The sequence below is a fragment of the Myotis lucifugus genome, unplaced genomic scaffold, assembly GCF_000147115.1.
Source record: "Myotis lucifugus unplaced genomic scaffold, Myoluc2.0 scaffold_438, whole genome shotgun sequence".
Lineage (NCBI taxonomy): Eukaryota > Metazoa > Chordata > Mammalia > Chiroptera > Vespertilionidae > Myotis > Myotis lucifugus.
In genome coordinates, this window is record NW_005871486.1 from 554877 (window position 1) to 565230 (window position 10354).

The window sequence follows — 10354 nt, forward strand, 5'->3', positions numbered from 1 at the left end:
GTGGGCAGGGGGCTGGTTGGCAGGTGGCTGGTGGGCCCTGGGCACAGGGTCTGCTATCTGGGAAGCAGGACAGCCGTATAGTCAGTGAGTTAGAGTCCAGCTTTCTTTTTAGCTGGTGACCTCAGGCAAGTGACTTAACCCACGTGACCCTGGGCAGTGACCTCAGCTCCCTGTGCCACACTTGCTCGTCTGGAAGATGGGCATGAGACTCGGGCTGGGGCGGCAGAGCTGGAGACAAAGGGCCATTGTTGCTGGTGCTGGGAGCTGCCTGACGCAGGGAAGGCTGCCCGGCCACGATGTAGGACAAGTGACCCTGGATTCCCTCTGGGAAACAGGAAGCGCCTGCTGCCCAGGTCGCCGCCCTGGCCACAGGAAACAGCTGACCCCCCTCTCCCTGTCCCAGCCCTGTCCTGTCAACAGCCCAGCCTGGGTTTTCATATTTTGTGCTGCATGTGTGCATTGGGGGACCTGTAAACCCATTGAACATACTATGTATATGAATGCATGTGTATGTGAACATAGCATGTATATGAATGCATGGGTATGTGAACATAGCATGTATGTGAATGCATGGGTATATGAACATACTATGTATGTGAATGCATGTGTATATGAACATACTATGTATATGAATGCATGTGTATATGAACATACTATGTATATGAATGCATGTGTATATGAACATACTATGTATGTGAATGCATGTGTATATGAACATACTATGTATATGAATGCATGTGTATGTGAACATAGTATGTATATGAATGTATGTGTATGTGAACATAGTGTGTATATGAATGCATGTGTATATGAACATACTATGTATATGAATGCATGTGTATATGAACATAGCGTGTATTTGAATGTATGTGTATATGAACATAGTATGTATTTGAATGTATATGTATATGAACATAGTGTGTATATGAATGTATGTGTATATATGTGCGGGACCCATTTCCTTGCTTAAAAAAAAAGCAGCTCTGTTTTTCCACTGCAAAAAAAAAATGTCTAAAAGCCACCATCTCATCAAACTCATTTATTTAAAGGTGGGAAAACGGAGGCTCAGGTAGATGATGGTTGATGCAAGCTGAGGACAGCAGGAGTGGGAATAAGGGGACCCCTAGCCCCTTGCGTGGAGGAAGGGGCAGGCAGGCAGGAGTCGTCCCTCTCAGGCAGCTGGCCGCCCCGGAACCGACATGGAGAGAGCGCAGCCGAGCCTCGTGCCCTGGATGGAAGGAGGCACCCTGACCCAGAAGGAAAGCGGCCGGCGATGTAGCCCGCAGGAGCAGCGTGACGCGAGAGAAGTCCCATCTGTACGTTCTAGACCCCGGGCTGGGGGTGGGATGTGTAAGACAGACACGGCCCCTGCTTCAGAGAGCGGCTGAAAAGTGCGCAGACACAGGATGCCGAGATGAGAGTGGGCTGGGGGGAGGGCCTTTGACTGAGGAGGGGCTTCCTGCTCCTGCCCCGCCAGGGCCCTGCTGCGTGGCCTAAGGCAGTCTGTGCCTTCTCTGGTCCCTGGCGTGGGTGGGAGAGCTCCCCGGGGGTGCTTTGCTCTCTGGCATCCAGGGAGGCCGGCGCCACAGGAAGGACACCATGTTTTAATGCACCTGTGTTTCTTCGCTGCTTTTATGTGTCTCTCTTCCTTTTCAGCCAGAGGCACCCAGGGCCTTTGAGAGGAATAGGATCAGGATCAGGAGCACAAAGGGAGGAATTGACGTTCAGCTTTTGACTGAAGAGGAACCTGCCGTCCTTGGACAGACAATCGTCTTGAAAGCCAGGCTTTGTTGAGAGGTGGGGCGGCTCTCTGAGTCCCAACGTCCTCTTTGCACATCAAGAGCCCAGCCCGCTGCCTCCGAGATCACAGAGGGGTGCGGAGAGGACCGAGGGGATGGAGAGAAGGAGAGCCCGCCAGGCCAGGAGGGGAAGCGGGGTCTGCTCTCACAGGGGTCCTGGTGAGGAGGGGCGGGGTGAGGACATGGCTGGGTCCCCAGGAGTGGGAAAGAGACTAGACCACAGAGACCAGGACATCCGTGCTCTGGTCCACTTTGCCACTTACCAACGTGGGGAAGGGGGTGAGATCGTGGGGGGTGGGAACCTGACATTGGTGGGAGGGGGTGTCTGGTTAGGTGAGGCTGACCCGGCATTGCTGTGTGGGGTGACTAGGAGGTCCAGAATTCCAACCCCCAAGGATCAACAGACCAGCAGAGAAGGGCACTGTGTGGCCAGGGACAGGGGGGAATCCCTGGACCAGGTGAGTCACACCTGGTGAGTCACATAGATGGGAGACCCCCTCCCCACTTCCAGGAAGCTCGGCCAGCTTCTCCACACCGACCTACCCCGCTGCCGTATTCGGAGGAGAAGTGGGAAGGGGAAGCCTGGAGCACTGAGCATCACTCCAAAGCAACTGAATTGCCTCCCGAGAGACCACATGGAACTGGAGGGGAAGTCATATTTAGTGACAATGAACTTGCCGGTTAACAGCCCCTCTCCCCACCTGCACCCTCAGTGGGGGGGTGTTGGAGCGTTTGTGAGAAGTCAGAAAGCGGCCTTCACTCTTCCTTTGTGCACCTGAGTCTGGTGTGCAGTTTTGAGCTGTGGATATCAGGAGAAGGGCCCTTCCGTCTTTACGTGTGTTCATCCCCCTCCCTGGTCAGGTTTTGTCTTGCCAGTTATGTGCACAGAGGCCGGCCGTGGGGGCAGGCGGCACACAGCTGGTAACTCCCCAGGCCTTTACGAAGCGTCACACACGTCTTGTTTGATGGTGTCAAGGATGAGCTCCCTCTTTGTGGCACCTGAAGCTCCGAGAGGTTAAGCAATTCGCCCAAGGTCACACAGTGAACTGACCACAGAGCTGGGATCTGAACTCGGGTCTTCAGGTCCCTGAAGCCATGCGCCTCTCACTGGCACAGGCTCTGTGGACAGCGCCACAGCCACGTGATTGATAACGGTGGTTACAGGCCATGATCTGCTCGGGGACCTCCCAGCGTATGTCAGGGGACATCCGTGGTGATCAGTCAGGGGCCGCGTGGGAACTGCCTGCCGGCTCCCGGGCGTGTCACGGCCGCAGCTTCCAGCCATCACTCTTCCTGTGGTGCATTAGGGCGCCCGGATGAAAAGCCTCCAACACACCTGGCAAAATGACGCGCAGGAAAGACTCATGCATCTTGCTCCAATTAAGACGTTGAGAATCTAATTGTCCCACAATTGCCTTTATTTATCAAACTCGGAATGAAGTGTGATTGTGAAGTGTCTCAGGAGAGCTTGGTGGAGTTGAGATGGTCTAGGCTCTGACCGGCATCCCGGCCACTGCAGGACACAGGCCAACCTGTGCGGGCATCTGGGGAGAGCCTCCTGGTCCCGCAGATGAGCAGGGTGAGGTCTGGCTCCTGCCTTGTCTCTGGCTTGCAGGGAGCTTTAAGTTTGTCTCTCCCCTGTCCTGGGTCTTCGCTTCTTCCTGTGGAAAATGGAGAAGGAAGGAAACAGGAGACTCATCAGCAGACTCCTCCTCTATGACTGAGGCTGTGTCCAGACTTTTCACATATGTTGTGAGATCCCTTTCTATCTCACAAAAGGTCACCTCCTCCAGGAAGCCCTCCTTGGAGCCCCCAGGTTGGGTCAGAGGACTCTCTTTATACTTCCATTCTATGGATTTTGACGGGGTCTTTACTGTCCAGGGGGTTGAATGGCCCGTCTCTTTGCTTGCACTCTGAGCTCTGCAAAGACCAAGAAAAAATTGTGGGTTTTTTTTTTTTATTTTCTTTTTTGGGAACCAAGGATATTTTTCCATTGATTTTTAGAGAGAGTGGAAGGGAAGGGTAGAGACAGAAAGAGAAGCATTGTTGTGAGAAAGATACATCGATTGGTTGCCTTCTGCATGCACTCTGACCAAGGCCAGGGATCAAGCTTGCAACTGAGGTATGTGCCCTTGACCAGAATCAAACCCGGGACCCTTCAGTCTACAGGCCGATGCTCTGTCCACTGAGCCAAACCAGCTAGGGCAAAGCCAAGACAGATTTTGACTCATGTTGGCATTCCTAGCACCTGCAACCCTGGAACAGACCTCCAGTAGATTCTCCATAAATGTTTGTTGAATCAACGAGTGACAGATAAGAAATTTAGGCTCATGGGGTGTCAGTAAGGACACACAGTTAATCATTCTTAGAGCCAGGAGTCAATGTCTTGAGGGGACCCTCAATCCAAGGGTGAGGGGCAGGTGAGGAGGGATAGGTAAGCCATGGGGAATGGCCTGTGCTAAGGCTTGCGGGTGAGGGAGAGCTCGGCTCTGCTGGGATGACTTGTCTCTGTCCAGGAGGCACTGGAAGCTGCAGGAGGAGAGGTTGCGGCCCTGGGCTGGCCCCGCCCCAGCGGCTGAGCCAGCTGTTCACTGTCAGCTCTGAACCTGCAAGCTCCTGAGGCTCCTGGGTCACCGACGCCTCCTGCCAGATCCAGCGGCACGAGAAGGAAGGAAGCAATCTTGGTTTGCTCGGTTTCCGCTGGCCCTTCCCTCGTCCCTGTGCTGGCTCCCAGGACCAATGCCCGAGACAGCTTTGCACAGCAGGATGGAGGAGGGGCCACAGGCTGCTCTTCCAGCCCGGGGCTCCTTTGCAGCCACATGTTGGCTGCTGCCTGGCCACAGCCCCAGGATGCCCGGCCATGGCTGAGCAGGCCAGGACACAGGAGGGCTTGGCATCTGTTGAGGATTTACTGGGGCGGGAGGGGGGAAGTACAGACGGTGCTGGGCACTTTCATACATGCTTTCCTCACTCAGTGCAGCCTGCAGTGGTGCTGTTATCCCCATTTTGTAGATGAGAAGGCTGATGCTCAGGTGGGTTAGGAGGCTGACCCAACGTACAGCTCATGAAAAGCAAGCCCAGGATTTGGACCCAGGACTGTCTGAGTCCACCATGCCAGGCTGCCTTTCAACTCACTGAACTTCTTAACAGACCAACCGTCTCTCTGGCAGGGTAAGGCCCGCACAAGAGGGCAGGTGGGCACATGCCCTTCCAGCCAGGTGACAGGCACTGAAGGCAAGTGTTGGTCCTGACAGGTGGGCCCAGCGCACATGAACCAGGGAGCAGGAATGAGGGCCGGAGGAAAGGGGTGGGAAAGCTCAGTCTCCTCAGCCAGGTCTGACCTTGGGTGCCCTGGACTGAATGTTCTTCAGAGAGACGATAGTACTGCTGATGGTCCTTTGTATTTTAGTATACATATATATTCATACATTCACCCACCCAACCATCCAGCTTCTAGTCCATCCATCCATCCGTCCATCCACCATCCATCTGTCCCCATTCCCGTGAACATTTTCCATTCACCTACTGATTCATCAACTGATCCATCCACCCACCCATTCACCTACTGTCTACCCACTCTCAGTCCATCCATCCATCCATCCATCCATCCACCCATATCTATCTATCCATCCATCCATCCATCCATTCACCTGTCCCCATTCCCATGAATATTTTCTATTCACCTACTGATTCATCAACTGATCCATCCACCCATCCATCCATATACTTACACTCATCAGTTAATTCAGTGGTTCAATGAGAAGCTTCAAGGACCCAGCTCTTTGTATATTCTTGCTCTGTGATACTTGGAAGGTCAGGCTTTTGTTCTCCATCTTATCTCCTCATGGATGCAGCATCTCCAAACATCTCATCCTCACACATCAGTGTTCAAAGGCCAGAAGAGAGAACACCCCCTCTTTGTGTTCCTATAAGGAGAGCTTTCCTGAAGGATCCCCAGTAGACATCCTCTCATGTCTCCTGGATCAGATTCACACCACAGGGCTATTCCCAAACCACTATCTGGCAAGGGAACATCACCATGATGACTTCAAACTAAACAAGATCAGTTTAGTCTCCTCCTCAGCTGCAAAAGACTGGGATATAATTTGGACTCATTTAGCAAGGAAGAAGGACGGGGGAGAGGCAGGTGGCTGATGAGTAGGCAACTGTGTCAGCCACTCCATCCATCTTTCCCATTCACTCACCATCCACACAGCCATTCATCCATCTATATAGTCCTCATTTATCCATCCATGCGTTCATTCATCTATCAAACATTTATTGATGCCCACTGTGAGCCAGTCCCTCTGCTTCCTGTCTGGTGGGAGCTCACAAGAAAAAGATCTCATTAGGGAGAAATATGGAGTTTCCCATAATACCTCTGATAACTGCTTTATTTAGTCACAGTAAGAATAATATCTGAAGATCGTGCTGTGCATTGCAGTTTGCAAAGATCTCCCAGGACCACTCCTTCATTCCACACACGTGTCGGTGAGCATCTGCTGCACCCCAGGCCCAGCTTTTTGGTTTTACAAAGCGCTTTTTCCTGTGTTTGTCAGAAAGAGCCCTCCCTCCAAAGGCAAAGACCAAACTGCAGGAATGAAGCATCTCTCGGGCCTTCCTCAGAGCCAAGCGCCTAGAGTCCGCCGAGGCCAGGTTTGCTGGGGGGCGGCTCCTCCTGGGGTGAGGGAGACAGGCTTTTCTAGAGACAGGGCAGGGCCTTTCTAGAACAACAGACTGTGCATTCTCCGGAGCTGGCAATGGGTATCGCTCAGAGTCAGGGTGGGGCCTCACAGCCCATAGCCAGGCTGCTTCTAGGCACAGCAGGATGGAGCTGTACTGTGTTCAGCACAAAGCAGGCATCTCCGTTTGACCCAAGGACACAGGCTTTTCTCTGCCCAGCGGGGCAGTGCCCCTGGCCAGCCCTCCAGGGACCGTGAGGTTGGTAGATGTAAATCCGCCTTTGACTCAGACGCCCCCATTTGGGTCAGAGCCACTCCCCCCCCCACCCTTTACCTCCTGATATACTGACTGGTCTGTGCAATAGCTGAGGGCCTCCAGATTCACCTGACAGCCCATCACAACGCATCAGCCCTGTTCCATCTCTGAGGAGCCTCTCTGCCCAGACAGAGGGGCGGCCTGCGTGAATCACGACCATTTCCTTTCACGAGTCAGCTGGGAGATAAGCCTCACCTCCAAAGGGACCACATTCTAGGCCTTCCAGTTGGGAGCAAATACCTGAATTGTGTATGTGGTAGCGAGGTCATTAGGATAAGATCAGGACATTAGGACAGCGGTTCTTAACCTGTGGGTCGCGACCCCTTTGGCGGTCGAACGACCCTTTCACAGGGGTCGCCTAAGACCATCCTGCATATCAGATATTTACATTATGATTCATAACAGTAGCAACATTACAGTTATGAAGTAGCAACGAAAATAATTTTATGGTTGGGTCACAACATGAGGAACTGTATTTAAAGGGCCAGAAGGTTGAGAACCACTGTATTAGGATGTTAGGAATGCCAGCTCTTCAGAACATTCTTGCCTTTTATGTCCCCTAAAATCTTGGAATTGAAGTGATTGCTTTAGAGCTGGTTATCGTAAATCAAGTGACAAAAGCTAGGACATGCGTTGCGTGGAGTTCTCCATACCAACGGCCTCCAGACCCCTGAGCTGTGTCTACACCAGATGGTGGGGTGATGGAGCCGGCTCGTACTGACCGTTGTATGAGGCAATTATATGCATCTCCTCCCAATTCGTTTTTGGTGATGTCACATTGATAACTTGGCATGAGCCCTGGTGGAAGTATTCACATCATGGGAATTGACAAACGCTACCAATCAGCAGCCCCTTGGCCCCACCACGGGCCCGTGGTTAAACATTCACCAGCACACCGCTGGGCTCAAGGCCTGCAGATTAAGTGGGAGAGCCCTCCAGATTTAGGGGTGGAGGACTCTGCAGCCACGGGCGGTGGGTATTCCAGATCTTCGGATGAAAGGATTTTCTGATGTTGCATTTTCTAGAGCCCTGGGCAGAGTATTTTTTCACAGTCCTGAAGGGAGTGTTTCCTGCAGCGTAGGACGGAGTGTTGTCCAGAGCCGGCAATGGAGTGATTTCTAGGCTCAGGACCAGTGTTTTCCGGAGCCTGCACTGAAGTGTTTTCCAGATGCAAGGATGGGCCCCTTTCCAGATCTAAGATGGAGGGTTTTCTAGAGCTATGGACAGAAATGTTCCCAGATTTGGGAATAGAATTTTCCAGAGCTGGGAGTTGAGAATGTTCTTAAGCCAGAAACAGTCCCCCACCCCCAACTTCCCAGGTCATAGTCATAGACATTTCCAGAGGCAGCAAGAAAAAACTTCAAGATGGAGGGCCGGCTCTCAGTTCAGAGTACCGAACGGCATCTCCTCCAGAGGCAAACGGTGCTGGTGTCTGGGCTGCTCGGCACTTCAGGGTCTCACCCAGATCCCATCAAACCCCACTCCCCTTGACTGCGGCTCCCAGACAGAGGGTGGCAAGCTCATCACATCTCAGCCCCGCTCTGTCTGAACCAACTCTAAAGTGGTCCACACGCCCAGAGGATGCAGCTGCAGCCCTCAGGCCAGAGTGGAGGCTCACGGGGTCACCTTCCTTCAGTGGAGAAGAAAGTCTAAGAGCAAGGACCTCAGAACCTTTCGCCAAGGGGAGCGCTGACCTCCTCCCCTTCATCATATGTCCTCACTTCTTGGTAACTTGCCCACATGCCCTAAGCAAATCGCAGTGAACAGACCTGGATGTTGGAACGAAGAAGGGCACCGGCACCGTCGGATCCAGGTGAGGGTCCTTGGGCTGCTCCTTACCCATCTGGGCTTCAGTTTTCTTATTGAACAAACGGCAGCAATACAGCGCGTCCTGCTCCTGCGTGGGAAGCTCCCAGCAGGGTCCCCGGGAGGCAGGAGCCTCTGATAAATGTAAGACACAATGAGGGCAGTGAGCAGAAACTCACTTCCTCCCCTGGCCCTCAACTTTCCAGTTAGAAGGGTTAAAAGAGGCGGCGACAGTTCATATCCACACCGGCTCTGCCACGGATTCACATGCTATGAACTGAACCTTGGCCGTCAGAACCTGCCCCAAAGCCCAGCCTTTGCGCAGGGAGAGCTGAATCATTGCTTGGTGCCCGGAATGACATCCATCAGCATCTTGTTGGAGGGTGAGGTGAGGTCTTCGTGGTGTAAATATGGTGACCTAGGAATGGAGGACACCTCCTGGCTAATCAATCCTCCTCCCTCGAGACGTCCTGGACATCTCTGCTCGCGAAGATGAAAAATAAACGGGAAATTAAAGTGTCCCGGTGACAAGGGAGCAGAGAAGGCTGCCTTCCCGGTCCGAGAAGGGCTCCCGACTAGAGCACTTCTCCTCTCACGCTCTGTCCCGGAAGGCGTGTGGGAAGCAATGCTTTGGAAGCGAGACGGTGTTCCTGGCCCATCCAAACTCCCAACCAATTCACCGCTGAATCCTTTCAAGGATTTCTGCTTAAAATAAAGCATTTTATTTATTTACTAGAGGCCCGATGCACAAACTTTGTGCAAGAGTAGGCCTTCCTTCCCCCAGGCTGCCGGCACCAGCATCCCTCTGGCACCCGGGACCTGGGCTTCGTCTGGAAGGTCATCTGGTCTAATTAGCATATTATGCTTTTATTATTATAGATTTATTTTTAAAACATGTTTTTATTGATTAGAGAGGAAGGGAGAGGGGGAGAGAGATAGAAACATCAATGATGAGAGAGAATCAGTGATCAGCTACCTCCTGCACACCCCTCACTGGGGACCAAGCCTGAAACCCAGGCATGTGCCCTTGACCAGAATTGAACCTGGGACCCTTCAGTCCTCAGGCTGATGCTCTATCCACTGAGCCAAACCAGCTAGGGTAAAATAAAGCATTTTATTTTTATTTATTTATTTATTTATTTATTTATTTATTTATTAAAGTATTACAAAGAATATTACACATGTCTCCTTTCCCCCCTCCCTTGACATTCCCCCGGCCTCCCCCACCCCCCAGTGTCTTGTGTCCATTGGTTATTCTCATAGGCATGCATACAAGTCCTTTCAGTTGATCTCCTACCCCCCCACCCCTCCCCAGGCTTCCCACTGTAGTTTGACAGTCTGCTCAATGCTGCTCTGCTCTGTATCCATTTTTGTTCATCAGTCGATAATGGGTCCTTATTATCCATAAATGAAGTGAGTTCATGTGGTTTTTTCTCGGCTTCCCAGAGGCCGTCTCAGCCTCACAGGGGCCATCTCAGCCTCACCGGGGCAGTCCCGGCCTCAAAAGGAACCATCTAACAGATATGGGGGCCGACGCTCCCTATAGGAGGCCGACAGAACTATATAAAGATTCTAATTCTGCTGGTTTGTTGGGAAGACTCCTTCCATGGAAGACAATGGAAGGACGACCTGATGGTGAATATAGGATATGCATGCTCTGAAAGAACTATGTTCAACAAAGAACTAAGACTGCACGACTACCTACTCTCTACTATCCGATAAAAAAATGCTTCTGCAGACCTGCCTGTTTC